Here is a 27,343-nt window from a genome sequence, read left to right as displayed (position 1 = left end):
AAATATTTGTTTGATTTTCCTCTTTCTTGTAAAAAAAAGAGTTATATTAGGTTTATTCATGTTGACGTTACGAAAATAACATACCAAAGGTGTTCGAAGTTCTCTTAGCTGAAAGTCACAAACAGACATAGCTTCTAAAATATGCATGTGAAATGGCTGGTTGTAGGTCTTTTTTACAGACAGTTATGACTGCTGTAAGAGTTTCCTATGTGCCGAGCAGAAATAGGCCGTTGTCAGAATGCAATATTAAAAACTCTGACGCGTTTCTTTTTTCTTGTGTTTACCCTTTTAAAAAATACCCATAACGTAATAACAGTAATAACAACAAACTGCATACGTATCGCATCATAAAGTTAGTTTGCCTGGTATTCGATCAGAAAGCTGTGCGCTATGGAACTTAATCGAAAAAAGAACGAAGGTTATAGTTTTATCATCCTGTTTGTTTGTATATCAATTTGTTTCACATATCTCACCCTTTCCATACATATATAGAATGCTCTGAACATAAACAAATGTAAAATTTTACTTCCCTCCCTTTACATATCTATCTACGTTTATTCCAGTTAGCTTTTGGTCTTCCGATAGCGTTTCTGTCTATTACTGTAATGGCCAATGTATTTTTAGTGTTTGCAAAATAAAAGATGAAAAAAATACGCTGTTCTGTGCTTCACAGATAATTGCTGGTCACGTAATTAAATTCACTTTTGAATTTTTGATGCATAACTTGCTCAATCCATGTGTGTTTGTTGCTTGGGTAAGTGAGTATGTGTGTGTGCCTGTGTTTGTGAAGAGCGTGGTTTGAGTATATGTTCTACAGGAAATGATTTCTCTGTAGGTATTCCTATGCGTGTGGGCGTTGTCCAGTTTGCTTATGTTTTAACTTCATAGTTCATTGACGACAGAATTTTATCATCTATGATTTGTAATTTTATTTTAATGAATATCAATAATTTTCATCATACATACAATTTTGAAGTGATTTGAGTAAAAGAGGCACTTGGGTGATAATAATACTTAGCATAAAATTAATATAGGAAATTGTTAATAAAAGCATGCCTTTATTATCGAATATTTTATTTACAAACTATGTTTGACATCGATTTATTACAATCGTATGTGCCATTTAATCACGTAAAATACATAATTGTACGGCTTAACGTGAGATCCGAACCTCAGTTACTTCTGCCTGGAAGGGAATTTCCTTTCTACAACTGCTATACACCAAAGGTATAGAATGCATTACCTGATTGCTTCGTTAATAGCAGTGTTGTTACAATTTGAACCATGAATCTACGGTTTCTATCTTGATTTTCTAAAACTCCTCAGGAGACGAATAGCGAATACCTTATTATTTTCACTGATATTTTTTCCTATAGTATTTACCTACTTTTTTGATTTATTTTTAATAAAGGAAATTACTAGAACCTTACTAGCAATTCTGATTTTTATATAAAGCACAATATTAAGATGCTAACACCTGACGACTGAAAAAATATTCATCTTTAGATGTGCAACTTGGGTTAATTATAAACTAATGCGTTAAAATTTAAATACATAGGTAAAATGGAAGTGAAACATAAATTTATACAAAATCTATAGTTATTTCTACACTTTAATTCTGACTACTTAAGTTTATTCATGAATTTCGATAAAGGCATTTATAATTTTGTTTCTAGTGAATTATATACAGAATATAAAGTTACAATAACACTGTTAATTGTAATTATAATTTGCACTAAACGGACACATACTAAACTAAAGCAGTACGAGGTAAATCAGAAAACTTGGACCGAAAGACATATCAAACATTGAGATTTTATTCTACTTGTAAATTTCTCATGCACAGCAAAGTTACTGATTTCATACTAAAATAACTAAAGCAAATAATCAGTCGTTCTATATTTATATACAAGGATAAATGTTCATAATTGTTTTTCTTTTTAAATATTTTCTTCCTGTTAATAATTGAAACAGTATATGACTGTGAGTATATGGAAGAACAGTACTTGATTTTTGCAGCATACCTATATAAATATAATGGAAGAAAAAATATATGTTATAGTTGTAATCTTATTCCGACAATTTAATTTTTTCATGAATTTCGTTTAAGAAATTATTTGTAATTTTATTTGATAAAGTAGTTTGGTTTTCGTTTATAAATATGATGGTATAAGTTTTCATTTATAGAACACGTAACGTTTCAAGCGCTTTAATAATGAAAACAATTCTGTTGTTCTCTAGATAAGTATCATAGGGGAATCATTGACTGGAATAACTTGTTCTGATGCTTCCCGCGCTAAGATAGACTGACAGAACGTTGATTACCAAGGAGTAGAAAGAAAGAAGCACAGACTCTTTGCTCTTCCGTGGCGTAAAACCATGGACGAAAAGTAATAAGTGTACGGAAGACGGGAGAAATGGCCGCAATGGATTTCCACATGCTGATTTGTGCTAATGCAAAGCTTATATAAAAATTATTTAATGAAAATTAAAAATTAAAGAAAAGAACTTTGTTAATGTACTTACCTTAGAGGATTTTAATACATCTTATGTATGTTTTAAATTACTTTTTACCTGAAAGTATTCAGAGACCGAAGAATAATTCTTGAATTGAAGCCCGTGACTTCCATAACCACACAAGTTCAGCTGAAGAAATGTTGAAAAAATCAATAAAACTGAATAGTTGATGGAAATGTAAACTTGGAAATCAAACTTTGTTTCATACTTAGTGACAATTTTTTTTTTTTTTTTTTTTTTTTTTTAGCAAAGTGTAATTTCCAAGTTCACAATTGCAACAAATATTCAGTTTTTATTGATCTTCTGAATACCCTTCAGCTGAACTTGTGTGGTTATGGAAGTCACGATTTCAATTACTATATAAATTAATTTATCTATAAAATGTTACTGTGAACGCATTCGTGAAGAGAAAAATAAATACATGAGTCTTATAATTCAAATAAATAACTATTACATACTAACACATAGAGAAAACCAAAACTTTGAAAACTTGCATTTCAAATTACATTTTATATATGCAGAGAAGTTCATGGATATGAAATCCTTACTGTTTTACTATTTGATGGTCAGGATTATCGTATATTTCAGTCAATGATCAAGTAGTGCAAAGTAGGTTTAAGGTGGAGAGCACTCACAGGGATTAGGTTCTTGACTTGCGGAAATTCATACACATATTGGAGGTTTCTTGTGGATATATAGTTAAAGAACGCGCTTTCGGCAAAGGATGTCAGGGTTTGATTTCCTGCAGAAGCACGTCGGATTCAGATTCTACGGTATATTAAGGTGTAGGTCCAGGTCTTGGTCGAATTCTTATATATCACGGCTTGGTGATATATGATAATGGTCGAATGAATCTCTCACTTGATTTAGAAATGATCGAAATCAAGTGGATTTTTGAATTTCAGTGGATCATATAAATATCATAGTAGTCATATTTTGCAAGTTGATAAATATGATATGAGTATTATAAATATACAAGAAATAGAGGCAATTATGGTTTCACCACTACCTATTTTTCTATTGGTTTCAAGTTACACTAGTTGTTAATAACAATGTATAATAGTGGGTATATAAATGAATGATTTTTGCAGAATCGACTGAGAAATTCGAAGAAAAAAATGATTTGTACTGGCAACTTCAATTGTCTTCCACTAGATTCTGCAGTTTTACGTCTCGATTAGCTCGAATTCATTGTGCTGAGAATGTGTTGAAGGAAAGAAAACTAAAACTCTTTAATTCTAATATATAAAAATTAAACTGATCTTATGGGAAATGAAATAATGGTTTGAATGGTATTTTGAAATAATAATTATAACTTACTTTGAATTGAGTTTCTAGCATGTCAAGTTGATTAAAATACATACCCTAAGGGGGAGAAGAATGCATAATTTATGCGAGAAATTAAGTATTTCACGAGCCCGTCAAGTTACGAAGATGAAGCTCAATATATAAACTTCCTATCTATAATAATAAATAAAATAATTTGTGTGTCTGTCATCAGCCTTTCACATAAAAAGGAATCGTCATATGTCACCAAACTTTGTATACAGATACATGTACAGAAGATTTAATCGCATAAGTAGCCCCCTTTGGGGGATGGGAGATCAGGAAATGATCTAAATTTATTTTCATTTCTGGTAGTTTCTAAGAATTCCTCTCCTGGATGCAATTATAAATATAGATTTGTTGTGCAGATTGATGTAACAAAAAGGATGAAAATGTTGCTTTTGTTATTTTACTTATTTTACTGATTTCTTTACTTTCACATATTTTGCATAAACATTATCCTATCTGTGCGAACAATGAGCATTTCAATTAGTTACAATTATAAACACACACGTTCAACGGTTTTGAAATTTTCTGTTTTAACGAAGAAGGAAACAGAAAGATTTTAAATTTTTTTCATCACACTTAAATCGATGTTATCTATTGTTTCTAATCGCCCCATGGAAAAATTACTGACCAGTTTGAAATAGAATTATCAAATATCTAATAATTTATACATATCACGACCTTGACATCACTTTGATTATATGGAAAAGCGTGTATTGATATATATAAGCTGTCATATCTATTCCGTCTATCAATACAAAACTTGGTACACACATTTCTTATCCATTATAGTACTTTTTGAGATGCATTTGGATTGTGTGCTTTTACCGGGGCCACTACACAGAGGTCCAAAATTGATTGGAGGAATTCTGGAGGAATTTTCCCGACAATCTCCCGATTTTCCTGTTCAAGTACGTTACAGGCCTCGATACACATCACCTCTGGAAAGCTTATTTCATGCTGAAGAGAATGAACTATAAACCATGACTTTCCAATGAGCAGTATTAATATAACTGCTATTTCACTATGAGTCTACGATTTTCTTTATACTAACAGGGTTAATGGGCCCCAGGGGCTTACTCCGTTGTCCATGGCATCTAATGTTTTGTGCATGAACACATATTTGTAATGTTTATCGAATAAACTTGGTTTGATTCGGATGTCCGGATGACACGTTCATGTCCGCTCCTTGTCATTTTCTAAATAATAAAATTTTATTATGTACCAAAATTTTGTCGTGTAATGCGAATGAGGTAAAAAAAAATTTTTTTTTGTATTAGTAAGAACGTTTTAAGTTCAGGTTCAAAATGTGTTTCGTTTAATTTTCTATATTCAGGTAATCGTATAAATCAACCATACTGTAACACAAGAATCGGTGAAGGGAAATATACATTTGTACAGATAAGACAATTAGTAAAATATTCTCATTTTCAATTTTATAATAAATTGCAATCATTAAGTGGTGTTGCAAATCAGTTACATAAATTCTTGACAAATAAGGGAACTCAAACACATATATATGAAGTGTTCACACAGGAAATAAGTCTAGATACATAAGACTTTGCGGAACCCGGGAATAAAGCTGTCTTCCTGTAATAACGAAACTAGGGGACAATTCTGCAATAAGGTGAAAGACTAACATCAGGTAATTGATAGAAAAAGGGAGATTTCAAGAATAAAATCAGGAAATCTTGTTCAAACAGTAACATTAGAAACGCCATTATCACCACTAATAGACTTACCGGAGATTAGTGCTGAGTATGACTTTTCAATTAGCTGGTAACATGACTTTTCATTCTTAGAGATGATGTAAATGTTTATAACCATAACTTATAAGTTCAATTGTTACCTTCACATCAAGCAACATGCCCATTAGTTTGGCTACGATTTCCTGATATGGATTTTGTCCTGTGTGGGTATGTTCTGTCTCCGATTTTATATAATAGCAAATGATAGAAGTAAACTATCACTTTTGGTTCCAATATTGATTTCTATATAGCAAGAATGGTAACAACAGGCAATAATCACTTTTGTATGGGTAAATGAGTCCAAGAATTGATTTCATCAGTTCTTCTTCTACTGTAACTAAAAGTAGTAGAAACTAGTACTTGTAAGAGAGAGACTATTGTATCTCAATGTTACTGTGAGTGGCATTTGACAAATTGTCTTGTTATCTGCGGATGGAGGACTGAACTTTATCAACATTGCTCTCAAAGTAAATTACTAATAATTTGTTTAGCAGCCACAAGAACAGTGTGCCTCAAGTTGATTTCTCGACTTGTTAGCCATGCGTTAATCTTAAGGCAGCTATTCATATGTTTCCATGGGCGATTAAATTCCCATATTTACGTGACCTAGTTCTGGATCTAGCTTATGCTCTACTTGCTAACCACCAGATTGACTCCTTACTCGCGAAAGAGCTATGTCAACATTGCGTAAGAACGTAACGCTACAGAACACCTCACATTCAACTCAAAGAAACGAAGTTCAATGCCACTTACATCTGGCGAAATGTCAGTACTCCATTTCTAAACAAAAAATGTGATCGTTTTGACATATTGTCCTCAGTAATAAACACAAAACACTTGATATATTATATCAAGTTAGTTTAGTAGCTTCCCTCAATATTTGTTGTTCCTGCAATAATATTTGTGCACTTGGCAATTTTAGCACCCTACTGTATAAAATTTATCTCTTATATTAATATCATTTCAATGACATTAGTGTCATTATATGCTCAGATTTTAAATATTTTTCTACAAAGAGAAACAATTCGGACCCTAACGTACACAATGCTTTATGCACTGAATATAACCACCATTTCATACAGATGTTTCATGTCCTATTTAAAGTGTTGTGCAAAGCAAATTTCCAATCACTATAACCAAGAGTACTTAGCTAATTATTTTGCTGCTGTATTATAACATTATTTGATTAATCGTTATGCAACTAAAATTCTCTGTTCGAACATTATTTAGAAGTTTAAAATAAATTACAAATAAATATTGTAAAAAAGTATAGTATTAAGCTAAACAAGAAGGATCTCTGTAGTTGAGTGGTAGAGCTCTTACTTCTGGTGTCTGAAGCCCCTGGTTCGATTCCCGGCCAAGTAAGTTTATGGCGGACATCGTGTCCGTGGGTTTTGTCGGGGTACTCCCATTTTCTCCGCATCTTCCTTCCACTAATTCTTTTTTCATCATTCACTTGCCTTAATCATCCATCTCTCTTAGCCTAATGGGCATAATTGTGGAACTCTAAACTGATAGAAGAAGAAACTAAACCAAAATATTAAAGTTTAAGAAAAATTCAAGAATTCAGTGTCTTTTTTTTTTTTTTTTATTTTGCTACCTTTTAGACTTCTGTACTATGCTAAGCGTTAATCTTGGGCTTCTTATAGAATGGTTCGTCTATCAGTCTCTCTGTCAACAGGCATCAAAGCTAAAACGATCAGCGATATCGAATAGCGATTTTTCCAATCGATTCAACGTCCGAAGAATAGATATATCTCCTCCGTTCTTATTCAGACCGACCGACATAATTATTATTATTTACTAAATTCATAATGCTACTTAAGACTAAAGGCACACTTCCTTGGCGAGAATTCGAACTTCCGATCTTTAACTTCATCAGTTTTGTTCTTTCCTATTACTTTACTACTGGACTACCTGTATGGTTACTGGCTTATGAAGAAAAATTCTTAAAGGTTGCTGATCGCGTTTTCCCATTCAAAATATCCCCTTTTAGTCCAGGTAAGTTAGAAAAAATGCCAGATATCCTCCACCCCGAAAAAATCTGAGAAAACTAGACTTTTGTGCAGAACTTTATTTTCATGTCTTCAGCATGTCCTAAGAAATACCTTTTATTATAGCCTTGGGTGTTTTGGGAGAAAAGGAAATTTTAGTTTTTCTGCAATTGAAGACTTTGGGGCAAAAACCCGTTAAGTCCAAAAAGTGAAAGTGTAGAGACAGCTTTCACAAGTGTTTCTCTGCATGCGATTTTTTTCAAACTTGGCACATATATACTAAACCGAAAATAAATCGACAGGTATTTTTTTTGTTTCTTTCGAAAAATAGGTTAAGGGGTTGCAAAGGGCCCCTTTTCCAAAAAGGGTCCCCTTGATTAAAAGGGTCACTTTTAAAAACGAAACTCTGCCGATGTAAAGATGACTTTAAATTAGGAAATACTCGCTTTGTCGTTTTTGCGAGAAAAGTGTGGCAGGGGCAATGACCCCCTTCGAAATGACAAAGGACTCCGCACAATCCTTATGGAAATTGGAATTCGGTGGAATTGCTTAAAACTGTGTTATGTTGTAGATATGGTGTTTCTGAGAAAAATTCTCAACGAGCACAACTACTACTCACTGACCGTTTGCCAACTACAAGGCCACTTTTATGAAAGTAACCGAAGATAGTGATGTTCTGGACTTCAATAAAAATGACTGAAACTATGATATGTTTTAGATATTGTGATCCTGAGAAAAGTTCTTAATGGGCACAACCACTAATCACTGACCGTTCGGCCACTACGAGGCCACTTATTTGAAAGCAGCTGAGCCGAAGATAGTGATATTCTGGATTTCGGTGAAAATGACCGAAATAGTGATATGTAGTAAATATTGTTATCCTGAGAAAAAGGCTCAAAGAACACAACCACAAGTCACTAATCATTTGGTCACTAGAGGGCTTCTTTCTTGAAAACAGCCTAGTATAACGATGTTCTGGATTTCGGTAAGATTGACTGAAACTAAGATATGTTGAAGATTTTCTGATCATGAGAAAACTCTTAATATTCACAACCATCGAATTATGACCGTTTGGCCACTGCAGGTCCAAATTTTCTAAACAAGACCGATATAACGATATTTTTGATTTCGCTGTAAATGAATCAAACTTTGATAAGTTGTAGATGTTGTGATCCTGAGAAAAACTGTCTAGGGCTTTCCAGGATTTTCCTTTGTTTTGCAAGATGAACATCGGAAAGTTGTCCGTGCTTAAATGATGTTGGCTGCTACTCTTCGTATCCTCTTTTCCGGGTTGTGGGATCGGACTTTTCAGGGTTTTATACAATTCTAACAAAATTCCAGAGATTCCTTACCTTCTGCTCTTTTAAAAAAATGCGGCCCCGTAGTTGCCAAATGGTCATTGACTGGTGGTTGTGTCCATTGAAATTTTTTCTCAGGATCACAATGTCTACAACATATCACAGTTTCAAGAAATTACACCGAAGTCCGGAAAAACGTTAGGGGAAAGGTGGACAATGGCGATCACCTAAGGAAAATGGGTTATTACGTAGTTTCGTTTGCAAAATATATTGAAACAAATTTGCAAATACGTACTTCAATCCTTCTACAATAATTGTATAAAATGAAAAGAGGATCACCCTTTCCTTTCAGGAACACGATGGAAAAAACTCAAATTGTTACTTTGGTCGCCATTCCCATCACATGTTGGTAATGGCGATCACAGTACAAGTTTAATAAACACACATAGTTTCATAGGCAGTTATTTTATTTATTTATTTTATTATTTATTTATTTATTTATTTATTTTTTGCTACACTGCGCCTTCGTAAAGACTGAGAAAAGTCAACTGAATGTTTTATAGACATTTTTCCAAAGACACGTCACAGATATATCCATGTGGTGAGTCCACAACAGTACAGTCAGCATGCATCCATGATCCACAAAGGTTACACCGCTACCAAAGGTTCAGTGCTTGACTCAAGTAGGCATATTACCTATCTTAGGTCTAGCCTCTTTTATAATTTTTGGCTGAACAAGTATTCCAAATATTTGTTAGGAAAGGCGATCACCATGATGGTAAACCGATCACGTTGATCAGCATTCCCAACATTGCGCTATTTTGAAAATTGAGCTGGTTATACTATAAAACGTAGTTTATTTGAAATATAACTATGTGTCGTGCATTAGACGTAAATATAACTTTTTATAAATCTTAGTAACTTCAAGATCTTACTACTTAAAATTATGCGTATCGTGAGTTTAAATATGAAGATCCTTATAAAAAATCAACAAAAACAATTTTCAGGTCGCTGTAGACTTCAGTCTTCTCTGACAACTTCCTCGACAATACACAAGAAACATTGCTACAAGGGCAGTTGGCAGCACTATTTTGACTTCTCCTCTGGTCAAAGTGGGCTGATCGCCATTCCAAACTGATTGCCATTCCCTTCCTCTCCCTTCCTCCTATTCGTTTTAAAAATGGCCCTATAGTGGCCAAATGATCAGTGATGAATGGTTGTGATTCTTCAGACTTTTTCCGAGGATCACAATATCTACAACATGTAACGGTTTCAAGCAATTCCACCAAAATCCAGAACAACATTACCTTCTGCTGTTTTCAAAAATGTAGTCCTGTAGTGGCCAAACGGTCAGTGGTTGGTGGTTGTGCCTGTTGAGACTTTTTCTCAGGATCAGAACATCTATAACATATCACAGTTTCAGTCATTTTCATTGAAATCCAGAATATCACTATCTTTGACTGCTTTCAAAAAAGTAGCCCTGTAGTGGCCAAATGATCAGTGATTGGTGGTTATCCCCATTAAGACTTTTTCTCAGGATCACAATATCTACAACATATCACGGTTTTAGTCATTTTACCGAAATCCAGAAAGTCGTTATCTTTGGCTGTTTTCAAAAAGTGGCCCTGTAGTGACCAAACGGTCAGTGGTTAGTGGTTGTGCCCGTTGAAACTTTTTCTCAGGATCAGAACATCTATTACATATCATAGTTTCAGTCATTTTCATTGAAATCCAGAATATCACTAACTTTGGCTGCTTTCAAAAATGTGGCCCTGTAGTGGCCAAACGGTCAGTGGTTAGTGGTTGTGCCCGTTGAAACTTTTTCTCAGGATCAGAACATCTATAACGTATCACAGTTTCAGTCATTTTCATTGAAATACAGAATATCACTAACTTTGGCTGCTTTCAAAAAAGTGGCCCTGTAGTGGCCAAACGGTCAGTGATTTGTGGTTGTGCCCGTTGAGAGTTTTTCTCAAGAACACCATATCTACAACATAACACAGTTTTAAGCAATTCCACCGAATTCCAACTTCCATAATGATTGTGCGGAGTCCTTTGTCATTTCGAAGGGATTCATTGCACCTGCAACAATTTTCTCGCAAAAACGACAAAACGAGTATTTCCTAATTTAAAATCATCTTTGCATCGGCAGAGTTTCGTTTTCTTTAAAAGTGATTCTTTTAATCAAGGGGGCCTTTTTTGAACCCCCCTTAACCTATTTTTCGGAAGAAACAAAAAAATACCTGCCGATTTATTTTCGGTCTATTATATGTGTGCCAAGTTTGAAGAAAATCGCATGAAGAAAAACACTTGTGAAGCTATCTCCTCTACACTTTCACTTTTTAGACTTAACGGGTTTTTGTCCGCAAGTCTTCAATTATCTCGAATTATCTCGGAAATTGTAAATATGTAGAAGAAAGTAGTACAAAGAAATATGTAGTGTATACAATTATACACAAAAAGGCATTCGGAGTTTATTTTCGTAGAATTGATCGTTTCAGATATATAGCCTAAATTACGTCTAACAGAAAAACGGCGATTTTGTTAACTTCCTGTCAATGTAGAGAATTTAGTGAACAAATAACGATGAGCCACGCTTAAGGCATTGCTCTTATCAATTTCCAGATCAGCTGATCGATTTCCAATCCATCTTATTTGCTAAATTTAGGCTTGAATTCAATCGAGACTGTCGGCAATCAGTTTAAACATAACTAAAACTGAATTCTCACTCATCTAGGTCAATTTCGACATTTTATTTTAACCCCTTCTCATCCCGTATGAAGATGAAGATTGAAGGTGGATTTAACGCCTTCGAAAGTGTCACTCTTCACTCGAGCGATCCCTAAAACTATAAATCCGACACTAATATTGGCCATTCTCTATTGTTTTACGTTACACTCTTTCCACTTCCCTGTTCCCACTCTTCCCACTTCCCATACAATATTATTTCCAGAATGTAAGTCATATATATTTTTTGTGTGTCTACTTGTTTTTAAAAATGACTTTACAAACCCATTTTCGTCTTCCTAATATGAGGAGCTCATGATATACTCCATTTTTGGCATTAATCTTAAACCACCTCTTCCCCTTTGAGATTTCTTCTTCTGATCCTACGCATCAGTTTTTTTTTTTAAATAACCTACGTTCTCTTTCCGGCTTTGATATCTTTGACATAGTAACTTAAAAGTATGCCAACCAAACGGCGTGGTTTTGTGTACCTGAGAAACAAGCAAATATTAATTTCTATGTATAAGATAAACAACATCTTCCCCTTTGAGTTCCTCTCCTTTCCCATTAGGGTACACATTCAGAAACTTAAATAACCTAGATTATCTTCCAGACTGAGGTGTTTTCGATGCAGTTACTTAGAACTACGAAATCTAGTTTAAAAAAATAATAATTGGATGTGCCAAAGGTTAGGCTTATTGTCACAAATGTTCCTTTCCCTTCTCTATACCCTTGCATACGAAGTTTCCATATATGGAAGCGGTTGTGGAAACCTTTAGGTGTCACCGTGTTGAATACCGCTGCTGTTTTCTACTTTGCCTATTTTTTTTTCCACAGACTCAAAATGAATTCCCTTCAGGGCAGATTTTGAGAAAAAAATAAAAAAAAATCGACGGTGCCAAGTCCGACGAATAATTCAGTCAATACTCAATTGACAGGCTGCAGAATCTATTTTTAAAAATAAAAATATCTACCCATTCGTTAATATATATTGTGGTACTAATCTTAATGTATCACACGATAAATCGAGGAAATGAGAATCCTTTTATTTATTTATTTATTTATTTATTTATTTATTTATTTATTTATTAGAAATGATGTTGCACGAATGCTATAAGCCTGAGCCTTGACCAGGTAGATTTATTCCTTATTTCTCTACCCAAATTAATAACTTTATTACATTTTTTGCGCAACCTACTTTCCTATACGTAAGAGTGATCACATACTACGCAGGGAGATGGGTGATAACGCACTTTTGATCGTGAGGATACTTTGTTTAACATTGGTCTTCTATTAATGCTGTTGTTCATTGAAGTTTAGTGCCCTTTCCAGCTACAAGATTGTGAGACATCAACCTACAGTTGAAGGTGGAATTCGAACCACAGTAATGCGTTCAATTCTCTATAACGAGAAATCGAATTCGGTATCCTGTACACGAAAGTAACGTGGTAGTGACTACACAAGCTTGCGATACTTTTGTGTTTTAAATACCTAGTGTAAGAATACAAATGAATGTTTATGCCGGTGTAACTGATAGACTACTTGTTTATGCAACCCACACGACGGCGTGGATAAGTGGGGTTATATAGTATTCTAGGAGAACTTGGAGTAAACCATAAGTTTAATCACCGAGGTTTTATGGAACACGGACATATGGTATGAGCATAGCTCTATAGGACTGTCGTCTTTTGTTTCTTAACGTCATGATTTTTTCTTTTAAATCTTTTATTGGTAATATCCCACGTTATTAGTCGTGTGGTGTTGTCAGCAAAACCTGAAGAATTTTAACCAATTGATTACAAACATAATTAAAAGTAAGTTACCAGCATATTATGGTTTTTATTTAAAAATCTTTCTTCAATAGCAGAAGAATCTGATATATCATTGAAGTATATTTTCAATTCATTTTTCTTCGGTGTTTCGAATGCACCAGGCTTACTGTATGCTCCTTATATATTGATGACTTCTTGTAAAATGTCATACATCTCAGGGTTGAGAAAGAGACGAATGAAGTTTAAAGCTCTGCATTTGTTTGGAGTGAAATGCACTTAAAATATTTAATGACTCTACATTATGAAACTGTTTCAGCTGCTGTATACATGTAATAGCTAACTCAAAAAATACAATAGTACAATTATATGATTATTAAGTGTTCCAGGTCATACTAGACTTGTTACACAACACTTTAAACAACAAAGTAAAATTCTGCTATGGGTCAAATAGGACGTTTCAATGATTTTGTACAACTTTCACTTATTTATTTATTTAAATAAAAACAAATTTCAATGCCCTAAAGAACATAAAAACTGCTTATTTTTAATATAAAATTTACATTTAGAATGCCTGTTGTTTGAAAAAGAAATCATCTTTGTTTTTGTTATCTTCAATAGTAATTAATAATTAGTGAAGACAAAAAAAGTTATATTACAAGATTTGCACCCTCGTTCTAAATAGGGATTTCTAAAATTATTTTCTGAACTAATTCACGTAAGTCAATATAATTGACAACGGAAAACATTTTTAATTTGAATATCTACTATGCTCATTTTAAACATTAGTTTGGGACTTGTTAATTGTCATGGCGAAGAATATTCTGACAAGAAATTATATCATCTAAACTACAAAGGCTAGACTATTTTTGATACTGGTGGTGCTTGACCAGGAAAACAATGCCGGAAACCAAGAATTAGAGAAACCCAATGATGTAGTAAACGGTTTAATTCACATTTATCGTAAAATTAACAGATCGGTAAACTGTTTCATTGACTTAAGATTTTGGAGTGACCACATGACACACGTTTACCCCCGTAGAAAAAATTTCAATATCTTTAGAAATGTTTCTAGAAGTTGGTAAGTATTTCAGACGCAAATTCTACACTGCCAAAAATGTTAATATTTCTATTATAAATTTATAAGAATTGTGTGAAGATTTGTGCGTTTATTCAAAATTATTAACACTGCTTGTTGAGGAACTTTGATTATATGGACATGTGAAGTCCCTTTGCCAAAAAAAAGTAAATAAAAAAATAAAAATGACAAACAGGCCCAAAATCCAACCCAGATCTAGTAATTAAATATGTGAACAAAAAATATGAAGTAAGTCAGAATTTCATTCTGAACGATCGTTGATATCAACAAGTGACTGTGAAAGTTCTAGTGATAAAGGAAACTGCTGTTTTGTTCGTCAGACGGCTGGTGGTTGTTAGACACTTAAAGCACTTTTCCATAACACACTCTTTTTTAATGAATCATAAATAAGTTATGAAAACATAGAAGCAGATTAAAGGAACAATGAGCAATGCCCCAACTATTCAAAACAGTTGAAACTAATCTGAGTGAGGCGATTGCGATTGATTCTTTCTTGACTTTTAAAATTTGCTAAAGAGGTGTAGTAGCAATGAAACAATAAAGTTTGCCAGCGGACGTAGGAAAGCAAACTACACTATACAGTGATAAGTAGCAACAACGTTAATTAATTTGACGGAAATCGATGGAAATAAAGTAAGTGGCGTGAAGAGATTTTAATACCTAAGCACAGTTGTAGTAATTAAAAATAAAGCTAACGAAGAAATTAATAGTATATAGATAGCGAGAAATACATGTTTCCACTTGGTAGAATTTTTATTGTTAACTACTAATATCTAGAATTAAAGATTTTTAAGAGCATAATTGTGCTCATACTCTGTTTATCATAAGGTAAGGGATATTTATTCGTTAATAAATTCTTGAAGGCGAAATTGAAGACAAAAAGAATGAACGAAAGGTTAACAGACAAAGTTACCTAACGTGAAACTCCACAATATACACATCATCGTCTATTATATGGTGAATTTAATGGCGTTATAGCCAGATATTCATAATACTAGGAAAGCACCTCAATTCACGTTTGTGGGCACACAACATATTTTAAAAACATCTTTTATCACTGATGTCTGTTTCTGTAGAAGCGTTTCTTACGACCTTTAAACATATATTCCTTCCAGAACAAATTGTTATATCTCTTGAACATGGCTTTATCTCAATGGGTCATATCTTTAAAGGCAAGTTTCACTTGCTCTAATTTGAGATATGCGCAAGCGGTAAACCATAATTGTTTCTTTTTTCTAAAATTCATTTTCGAAGCTTTTATCTATAGACTCATATCTCATACTAGACTTAAACGAGACAGTCTTACTGTATTTGATTTAGACATTTCCGTTGTATATACACTTCTGGTGAAATTTTGAACAGATCAGTGTAATTATTTTAATTATCAACGTGGAATCACTTTTACAGAACTGCAGCTAAGTGAAGCTAACAATGTGAAAACCATGAAAATAAAAGAGAAACGTCTAAACTAATATGTAGACTTTATGTAATTTAAAAAAGCAATTATAATATAGCGTGAAATATATTCCAATTGGTTAAAGAGTTTTGCCAATGATTCCCAGTGAAACCTTGCGTCGGATAAAATTCAACTACATTTTTAGAAAGTGCTTTAAACAGTAGGTCTCGCCTCATATAACCTTTGTGCTACGAAAAGACAAACTATAATTTTCGAAACCATCAACGTAATGGTATTCATTGCAAAAATAACGTGTTCTATTTACCTTTCAAACTAACAAAACACTACTGGATAGTATTTGATATGTGTATGTTTTTTGAGATATTTAACTCAAATACAAGGAGGTCTATTTCACTGTAACCTTAACTGATGTTTATTGCAATCTGATAATAATTATAGGTCATATGAAATGATCGCTAACGAGTGTGTATATGAGTGAGCTTACCTTTGAACACAATTTTATTGTTTATAGAATTGTGCACATTTTTTTATGTAAAAAAACTCTCAGAGTCGTAGTTCCTGATTATCAAATCTCAAAGGATAATTAAACTAGTATATTCATACAGTACAGAATTTCATGAAGAAGAGTTGAAAAAGCCAATCTCATATTCTTTCAGGACATACATGAATTATGTATATACAAGTGCATTTTTCTATAATATTTCCCCGAGGAATGGGTTAAACGTCGAAAGGCCCTCTTGCGTACAACATTTTATACATATATAATGTATGCATCCATACATGTATGTCAATGATTCAAGTACACAGAAAAAGTCACAATTCTTATTATATAAGCACAAACCAGTATTAATATTCAACTAATAATAATAATAATAATAATAATAATAATAATAATAATAATAATAATAATAATAACTTTCAGTGTTCGAACAGCTCATGGGCAAAAGTACTGCACATTGGTATAACAACTATACAATGACTTTAGACAAGAAAATGAGAATAAAAGAATATAATGAGAATAAAAGAATTTTCAATTAAGCAGATTAAGGTCATTATCAGGAGGTTTAAATATTCAGTTTAAATATTCAAAGTTCAAGGCTCAAAACAAGAATAAAATCAAAATAATATACGAAATACAAAATAATCAATTTCATAATATACGATTTTCAGAAGAATTAAAATTAAAGTTTCATTTAAAAGATTTCATCAACCTTGTTCGGCCCAGTGGTTTCAGTGTGAAACCACAGTTTTAACTCTTTTCTCCGTGCAGCCTAGTGGATTTAGAATTAAACCATCTCTCAGTATGAAATTTGCAAGCCATCTAAGGACAGGGGCTTAAATTATTTCCAGGATTTTCATTCGCGATGAAACTGTACAGCCAATTGACGTTGAAAGTTAGTTGTTTTCTTTCTCTTCATAAATTCATTCTTTGGGAAACAAAGGGTTAAAATTACATATCCAGCAGGCACTAATTCAAGATCATTTTATTGTCATATTACTAACATAAAAGACGGGTAAAATATACTGAAGAAGCGTAATCACAATAAACGATTGGCAATTATATCTATGTCATAGAGTTAAAACAGTTTCATCTATATTTGGCAAACACTCTGTTAGTTTTTCTTTATTTACTTTTCTTTTATATCTTTCTTCTTTCTTTCTTTGTCTTGTCATATGCTCATTTGAAATTATTGTAAGACCTTGTCACTCTTCTCTGTTCTCAGTATTTCACATTTCGAATTTAGTGCAACCAATGTTGATCTATTTCTAACAGTAGAATTCAACATTCTTATTTCTATATATTTTAGCAACATACATTATTGTATTTGTTGTTTAATAACATTGGAGTAAAGAATTTAGCAATATATTTCCTTGTTTCCAGTAGAGATTGGAGTCCCAAATAATCAATATTCGTAGTTATAAATATATAGTCATTCTTTTCTTATTTTATAACAGAGTAGTCTACATAAAAATAACCATTTATAACGTTAGACAATTGATGGAATATAAAATCTATTGTTTTAAAATAACAATAATATTCCAAAATGCGATGAGATGCTTGTATTTTTATTATTCATTTATTTATTTATTTTAGGAACCTAAATTTTGCAGTGCGAGGAATGGTTAAATTTTGTCTGAACATAAAATTACAAAAAGTTAGATTCTATCAATTGGCTCTTACATATTATTTTTGTTCTTCAATACTAAGAATTGTTAGGGTAAGATTAGACTACTCAAAATTCCGAGTTAACTTTTCAACGAACTTAAAAAAAGTTCGTTATTGAATTCTCTCTCTCTCTTTCTCTCTCTCTCTCTCTCTCTCTCCGTGTGTGTATGTATGTTTGTCTTTCTGTCTGTTATTTGTGTTGTTTCAATTTTGAACCCTCCTTTTGACAGAGCATCAAAAACTGTCTGAGAAAGTAATGTAACTTTTCGCGTCACTTTTACCGTTCCTGAGATATTTTCCGAAAAATGGACGATTTCCGGAGATTTAAGAAACCATATCTCTGGAACCGCAAGTTACAGAGAAATGATATTGGTATTGATCAATACTTAAGAGGATGGTGAATATTTCGGTACGAAATAGTAACCGGTGGCCACTGTCCAACTGGCCACCGGTTTGGTCAGTGACCACCAGATAATATCGGTACCAAAACGTTTACCATCCTCTTTGATATTGATTAACACAAATGTAATCTTTCTATGACTTATCGCTCCTGATATGTTGGCCAAAAATAGTTTCGATAGCTGGAGATTTATGGAGCCATATCTTGAGAACCTAGGTCATAGGTAGATCATATTAGTGTTGATCAATACCAAAGAGAATGCTGACCATTTTGATAACAAATAATAACCGGTGGCTATTGGCCAACTGGCCACAGTTCTCCAGATATTGGCCCAAAAAGTTCACTGGAGATCCCAATTAAATATCCGGTTGGTACTTATGTCGTTGAAATCCCACGTTAGGCTGTAGGTCCACAACTCATATAACCAAGCTGCTAAAGGGGCAACTGAACTACAATCCAATTAATCAATGATTCACGTGAGCCACAAGCATAAAGTTTCTCTTTAATTCGACTGGAAGGAGAATCTTCTCAGGAAATGACAAATCTAACAATTCATTTTCACTGAAGCAAAAAGTTCTCAACCCATCAAACTAACATTTGGTACATATAAGAATAAGAATAAGCGGTCGGTTTGAAAGTACAAAACTGAGTGTATAGGTTAAGAAGGTGGTAGATAAATAACAAAAAGCTAATATATATATATATATATATATATATATATATATATATATATATATATATATATATATATATATATATATATATATATATATATATAGAGAGAGAGAGAGAGAGAGAGAGAGAGAGAGAGAGAGAGAGAGAGGATAGAGATGCGTGTATGCTCGAACATAACTGTGGAACGCCTGGAGAAACTTCCCAAACTTGGTGCACATATGACTTACTCTACGAAAATCAATACATATGGTGGTAAGACATCCTAACAACCGTACTGGTTAACGTACGCACCTTTTGCGTAGGAAACTCAGGTTGGATTCTCAGTGAGAGCTATTTTTTTTTTGGATTTCATGTTAAGCTGTAGGTCCATGTCTCATATAGCGTTGCTGCTAAATGTGACGCTAAACTCAGTCACAATCTCATTATCACAAAGTTACAATCCTGACTGTGCTTATGTGATGTTCTGTAAAATAATATCTCAAACCCCTTGTTAAAGAAATGCGGTAATGGTTGAAGACATCACTGAAATTCGTGCTTTGCTAGTTTACGAAATAATTTCCTAATATATCACCTCTTCAATGAAAAATAACTTATTTAATTTCTTGGAAATATATATATATATATGATACAAAACAAATTTGGACTTCGTTGCTTCATTTTTCCTATTTTTTTTTCTAGTTTTCTCAAGTTAGTGTCTTACTTCCCTGTCATTATGCTCACCTACTATAGAATTAAATGAGTGTGTTATGAGCATACTTGTCACGGACTTGCGCCATGAAATTGCAGTTGGAACTCAGCCGACGGAACACGTCCTGGTCACGAGTTCCTCGATTCTAGTATAACTGTACATAATATTTTGAATATTCGGAGTTTCAAGTCTATTTCGAAATCAACGCTCTAGATATATTGAAATGCAGCCTAGGTCTCCTAACCAAAGGCAAAATCATGTAACTATGAAGAAGCTATGTATTTGTAACAACATTTTTATTCAGAATTAGGGCCTACTTTATTGTTCAGCTTATCAGAGCAGAACGATTACCGTGTTGTGTTACAGCTTCAAAAATAAGTAAATAGCATAATGTACATGTTTTCCTTAATGTGGCAATGGGTACATAGACCAGTATCCTTTATTTATAACATGATAATCAGATCTCATAGTGGAATTCCCAGAGCATGAATTTAGACAAGCTGTGTAGTACGTGTCTATGTAAGGATGGATATCTGTGTGTGTGGATTAACGAATAGCGAACGTCACTCACGTTTCGAACGAATTGTAAGCTGTAATCACGAGAGACTGATGATGAACGTAGAATTGTTCCTGGTTGTTAGAGCTTGAATCGGTCTCTCAGCAGCATCTAAAGAGTTGCTATTGCAGACACACACATTGGTAAAAGAGGAAACAAAAGAACCACACCGCACAGATACGACATTGAACCAATACTCTATATAAACTGTAGACTGTCACGCGAGAGGGAGACAAGGGGACGACTCCCCGTCTCCCAATTCTGTTTTCCCTCTGCGATTCTCTCTGATCGCTGCCGGAAACTAGGCAGCGGGCGGGACCCAGTTGTTCCGACGAGCTTTTGTGTTCCTGGTGAATCTTTATCCTTCTCAAATCCTCTTTCTATTCTGCTCCAATAAACATTGCTTTTCCCTTTCTCTTCATCTTTCTTCAAAAGTAGGGATGGGAGAGTTACTTTTCAACAGCAGCTAAGAAATAAACCCAATTCAGAAAAGAACCATATTGACCTTTTGTGTGTAGCCTATATATATATATATATATATATATATATATATATATATATATATATATAAGGTCAATTTTGTCTTATATATTCTTCTCAATTTTCTTTTATCTTTCATTCCACAAACAGGCATTCAACAACATATAAAATTGCCATTTTTTGGTTTTCTTTGCAAACAAGTAGATCCATAATTTATACTTATTTTGTGTTTTTTCCCTATTTTTTCGCAATGATAATCGTAACATAAAATGATATTATTTAATACATTATATACTAGGATAAAAGCATACTACCGATAAATCTGGATTGAATATCATGGTAAGTAGAAGTGAGCGTGTGTGATTTAAAGAATTACGAATATATCCATAGTAATGGAAAACTTTACCTTTTAAACAACAAAAATGCCACAAAAAATGAAGTGGATTTTTAAGTTATTTAAATAGTTTAGTTGCTCTGGGTTTAACGTCCGTATTCAGTTTGGCTGAAAACAAAATATGGATCTCCATAAGTAGACGCTGATGCAAGATTTAAACCTGGGTGGACTCATACTGAGAGTAGGTAAATTGTACTATAGAATCAAAGCGGTACCTTTGATGTAAAATATGATTTAAAAGTTTTATATACAATATTTAATCGTAAAGGGCAAAACAACCGTAATATCCCTTTTTAAAATGGTACACTCTGTATTCAAAATATCTTAAGAATTGTGATTTATATTATTACCGATTTGTTAATGTTAACTATTCTGCAGACAATTTAGTAATTTGAATATTTTGATTTGTCATAGAAAAGTTTGCTCAAACCAAACCTACACCGAAGAGGCTGAACGCAATGCTGGCAGTAAAATATATTACTAATCCAACACGAAGAAAGAGAAAACTTTTAAACAAATTACAAAGCAGATAGATTTTTGAAATATATGAACTAAAATACGAAGAAACTGAATATTAAATGAAAACCAAAGGAAACATTTAATCATGGAACTATATTTTCCATAACATTTCTTTCAAATAAGCACCTGGCGATTTTGTCTGAGTGTTCGCAAACTTTGTTAAGCTTTGGCAAAATCGGATATATTCATTAATTCAATTGTGACTTCGTTCTTGAGTCATATCAGTACATCATAACTTTACCATTTTAGCCGCGCCTAGACCACAGATGAGTACTTAACAAAACCACTCATCCACAACAGCATATTCAAGTGCAAGTAACGCCATCTGCAAGCTGAAGCCATCATAAACCCCTCTTCCATGATGCAAAATTTGGCTAAGCTACGCCATGTAGTTCTCTCGGAAACAAAGACGGTCGGATACTCTTTCTACAAGATTTGTGTGTACCGATGGCTAATTTCACCTTCAAAATTTAAGTAAAGTATACAGTTGATACATTGAAAGTCAGTCAAGTTACACAGATCAGTTATATATATATATATATATATATATATATATATATATATATATATATATATATATATATATATATATATATATATATATATATACTGTAAAGAAATTAATCGATCTTAAAACATCAAACTTAGGGATTAATCAGTAATCAATTGGAGTTATAGCAATGAGCTGTATTCAATATTCAATGGGAGTTATGTAATATAATACTTTTTCAGGCTGTGGCTGTGGCACATTCTGTAGAGTACGCAACTTAATTATAAGCCTATCTACCTATGTACTATTTAATAACTAACTACAGCTACCTAGTTCTACTATATAACATACACATAACATTATTATTTCTCCATTCTTTGCTTAGATTTCCGTAGGTTTCAAGAGTCTGAGCTTCTCATATTGCAGTCCACTTATTTTATTCAGATGGGTTTGAATTTGTGTTTTATCTTTTCTTGGATTCCAGATCCAGGTAGCGACTCAATCTGATTTTAAGAGTCACCTGTCGTCGTCTCTTTGTCCATAGTGTAGCTCATATTTTGTTATCTTACTGGATTAACTGGTACATGTATTCTCTATGCTGCTATGCTCCTGTGAAGTGCAGCACAAAAGTGTTCTCAAACTTTAAATGACCTCACAGTGCTTTTAAATGATAGATAACACCTTTGTCATTAGTTTTATTCGTGATTTAATACTTTTAACTTAAATATCTACCAAACTTTGTTTTATTTCGTTAAAGTTTAATGTCTATTTTAAAATCGAAAATTGTATGAAACAAACTTCGCGTAGTTCAACGTAAACTCTAGTGCATGTGCACAATACCTAGGTAATAGGCAAAAAAATTGAGCTTCCGCATGTAAATGGGAATTGCTAATCACTTATTCCCAAACAAGTTATAAACACAAAATCAAGTCTTCTTTACTCGTGTTTGGGACCAAAGGTCTTCAAACTACGGTTCGTGGGCCAACACCGACCCATCATAGTTGATTTCAATTAAATTGTAAAATTTCCTAAAAGTAAATTATACAGAACAATAATCATGTGATTTTATAAGACCAATTAAAGAAAATAATAACAGATATACTGTACATAATGAAATTGGACATTTTTAACAGTAATTATACAGTAGATATGAGAATTATCCAAATAGTTTACAATAACTGACATATATAGGTAATTCACATAATGAATTATTTTAATTATTATTAGTGAGATTTATGTAGCTGTAACTTTCCACTGACAACTCTTGTGGATCAAGTTAAGTAGTGGAAATTATGGATAGGTGCTGATTGCCACGGGTGCTGACTGCCACAGCCAATTATTGGTGCTGACTGCCACGACTGTCGCTGATTGCAAATATGAAGGTGCTGACTGCCACGACGGTGTGCTGACTGCCACGAGCCTGGGAGAAACTGTATTTGGAAAGAGAGGAATTAATCCCTCATATTAAATTTATGATTATTAATTAATTTAGTAGGGATTAATTTAGTAATCCTCACAGCAAATCTATGTGGCATCCTATAAGTTACAAAGTTGCTCACTAAGTGGAACGACATACACTTGGATGTTTATAAAGGGATTGTCTTTTCTGTTATATGTACAATTTGCACATTTCATTGTTTATATTAATTGTTTTATTGTATTATTTAATGGATATGATGATCTGAAGCCAGCTGACAATGGAAGTTTGGGAGAAGCACTCGCCTGCAGAGAAATAAGCATGTCATTTGAAGGACCAATTCATGCTGATTACAACAGGTAATAAAACTCCTGTACGTTGAGAACTGTTCGAGATATTCAGCTTGGACATTTATATGAGAAAATGAGTGGATGCAAGTTTCAGTGCGTTAAGTATTCTCACCCATGGCGAAGCCTGAGGGTTTGAACTTGCTATTGCTTGATCAATGGGGTCCATTCACAGACAAATTGTCCATTATAAGTTGCATGACGGATGGCAAAGACCTAATGGTTGAGAAGATACCAAAGAATTGCACACGATTTGTGCAACCATTTGATGTGTTTTGATTCCGATCAATCAAAGATTATGGCAGGAGATTTGTACATAGTATGAATTTTCTTCATCTGGACGTTATAATGTACCAACGAAACAATCAAATAAAGTTCGTGTCCATACAAATCACTTCCGATCACCGCGATACATTGGATTGTTTCAGTTTGCGTTTTGCATGGGACTTCAAATGGCATGCTTAGTTTCTCTGCAGGCGAGTGCTTTCTCCTGAACTTCCCTTGTGAGGTACAGCCAGCAGTGCTTTTTTGATGGAACTTTCAAGAGCTGCTCGAAACAATTTGCACAGCTGTACACAGTTCATGCTGACATAGGGAGTTCAAGTGAGAATACATAAATCGTACCAATTTTGTGCTCACCGTTCCCTGACAAAACTGAAAGTACACTCATGTCCAAAATTATTGTCGCATATCTGTAACTGTCTTCTTGTAAGAATATAATTTGATAATTTTGCGGAGTACTTTTAATACTTATATTATGTGTATAATCAGGAAATTTATATTTATGATAAATTTCATAGGAAAAGAATTATAAATTCGAAAATCATAATGAGTAAAATAAAATGTAACTAAATGGACAAGAAAATTTTATTTTCGTTTTATTGTTCTTATTTACTGCTCTTTTGACATGAAATTTACCACATACTTGTCTTTGCCGATTATACACATACTAACATTATAAGAAATACCGGGCGAATTCGTTATCAAATTATATTACATAGAACAGCATATTTATAATCATGTGACAATAATGTTGGACATGAGTGTACATACAGAGACCTGTTTACCTTTGTTAGGTGTTGGTCTGAACAACACGATCTTAAGGATCATCTAGTTTCTTTCATGCTTCTTGGCGTCCGGTAATGTTACGTCTAACAACTTTCTCTCAGGTTCGTGGCAGTCAGCACGCCATCGTGGCACTCAGCACCTTGATATTGGCAATTAGCTCCAGTCGTGGCAATCAGCACCAATAATTGGCTGTGGCAGTCAGCACCCGTGGCAGTCAGCACCCCACCGAAATTATCAGCAGCGACTTCAAATGCTCATCAGTTAACTTGGGTCTGTAAATATGTTTTGTGTACTCCATTTTGGACAGGGGGCCGCGGTGGCTCAGTGGTAGAGCGTTCACCTCTGGTGCTTGGGGTCCCGGGTTCGATCCCAGTCCCCGCCAAGTGAACTTTCTGGTGGACAAGCACCGTGTGCGTGGGTTTTCTCGGGGTTCTCCCACTTTCTTCATTCCACCATTTTCATTCATTCATCACCATCACCGTCTCCTTTAGACTAACCGACATAACCTTGGGACGTGAAACTAAAAAAAAAAATTCATTTCATTTTTCCATTTTGGACAAGTTTTTTTTTTTTTTTTTTCAGAAAGTGGAAAAAATCCTACGAGCAAGTTGATGCAACTGGTCAAACTCTTATAAAATTCCAGTATTGAATTTAAATATTTTTCTTTAAAAATATCGCTACACTGCAAATCAATAATTTTCCTTCTGGGGCAAGCGCTTCTATGTCGGCGTTAAAAAGATATTAAAAAATCATGATGTTCACAACTGCATAAAAATCAGAAAAACTTGACTCATAATTTATTTTTAAAACATTCAACGCTTCAATTGCAAACTCTACCGGAATTGGAATTCCAGTTTACTGACTGAATGTTCGGCATGAATTGAAATACCTGAAACATTAGTTTTGTTTCAATTAGTATTGGAACAAGGCAATAATTCGTCGAATATTTAATGTGAGTGTATAAATCAGGTAGATGCTAGATCTCTCCTTGTAATTTTAAATTAATGTCATATTACATATATTTAGTTAACTCTGCATAAAATGTTAATTTCAATAACCACTCATTGTTGTGTAACTCAAGTGGAGGACGATTCTTCTCATTCAAGAAAATTTCGATTACTATTCGGAGCTACAAAATTCACGTTAAAACTTTTTCGCATGTAAGCCAGTGTACTGCAGTATAATATAGTAAGTCATTTTCTACAATCTCTTCAATAAACCTGATGAATTAACGATGATTGGGTGCCTGTGATTCGATATAATTAATATCTGATATGACTAGCTTTAAAACTTTCGACATACCTAAGCATTTTCCGCTCAAATAATGTTGACGCATTACGCAATTTGCGATTAATGGTTTTCAACCACCGTTATTTTCTACGGCATTTGATACGAGAACAACAACACTTATTTTTTTTCCACGTATGTTTCTGCCACTATAAGTAATAATACACATTAATTTTTTCCATTGAAGATTGTTTTTCTGAACACCATTTTTAACTACATTAAAAATATATTCTTCAGTGGCCATGCCTATTATATATTAGGAAATACCTTAGTTATTACATATATTCAGTGTTTAATATTTGGTTAATATTTGTCTTAAAGCTGACATTAGTTCTCATAATCTTGGAATCACAGAATAGAACCAAAAGCAATATTGATGTCAAAGTTCTTTAAAAAATATACTTGTGGGTTCAATTATTTTAACACATGCGCTCTCTTTGCAAATGAACATTAACCACTTAAGGATATCTTTACCCTCAATTTATATGATTTTCATATCTTCCGTTGACACTAAAAAATTATAAACCAGTTCTATTCAGAAGATATTAAAATTAGTTATATTAATTAAGTAATGATATTTAACCGGGGTATAATACAACGTAAGTTGATAGACGAACATCTCACCAATGACTTAACAAAATGTTACATTTTATATTGGTAAGTAGTAGCTATGTTTGTTTCACAGAAATCAGAAGTTCTTCATATTTTTAAAGGACTTGAACTGTTTACTTTATTTAACCGTAAAGTGATTAAAATCGCGACAGTCGCATCTTTTAATTGACTATTAACCTTAAATATTAGTGTCTATAGCTGTGTACTAAGACTTACTTGTTAGTAGAATTGGATATTTTAAAATTACACAATATTTAGCATATTTTATAAAGTAAATAGGAATACTGAAACTATTATTACATTCTTCTCAAATTTAAACTATTTTACTTGAATGGAACATAA

The sequence above is a fragment of the Thermobia domestica genome, chromosome 12 (genome assembly GCF_964235325.1).
Source record: "Thermobia domestica chromosome 12, izTheDome1.hap1.1, whole genome shotgun sequence".
NCBI lineage: Eukaryota > Metazoa > Arthropoda > Insecta > Zygentoma > Lepismatidae > Thermobia > Thermobia domestica.
Note: the sequence above shows the minus strand (reverse complement) of the source record.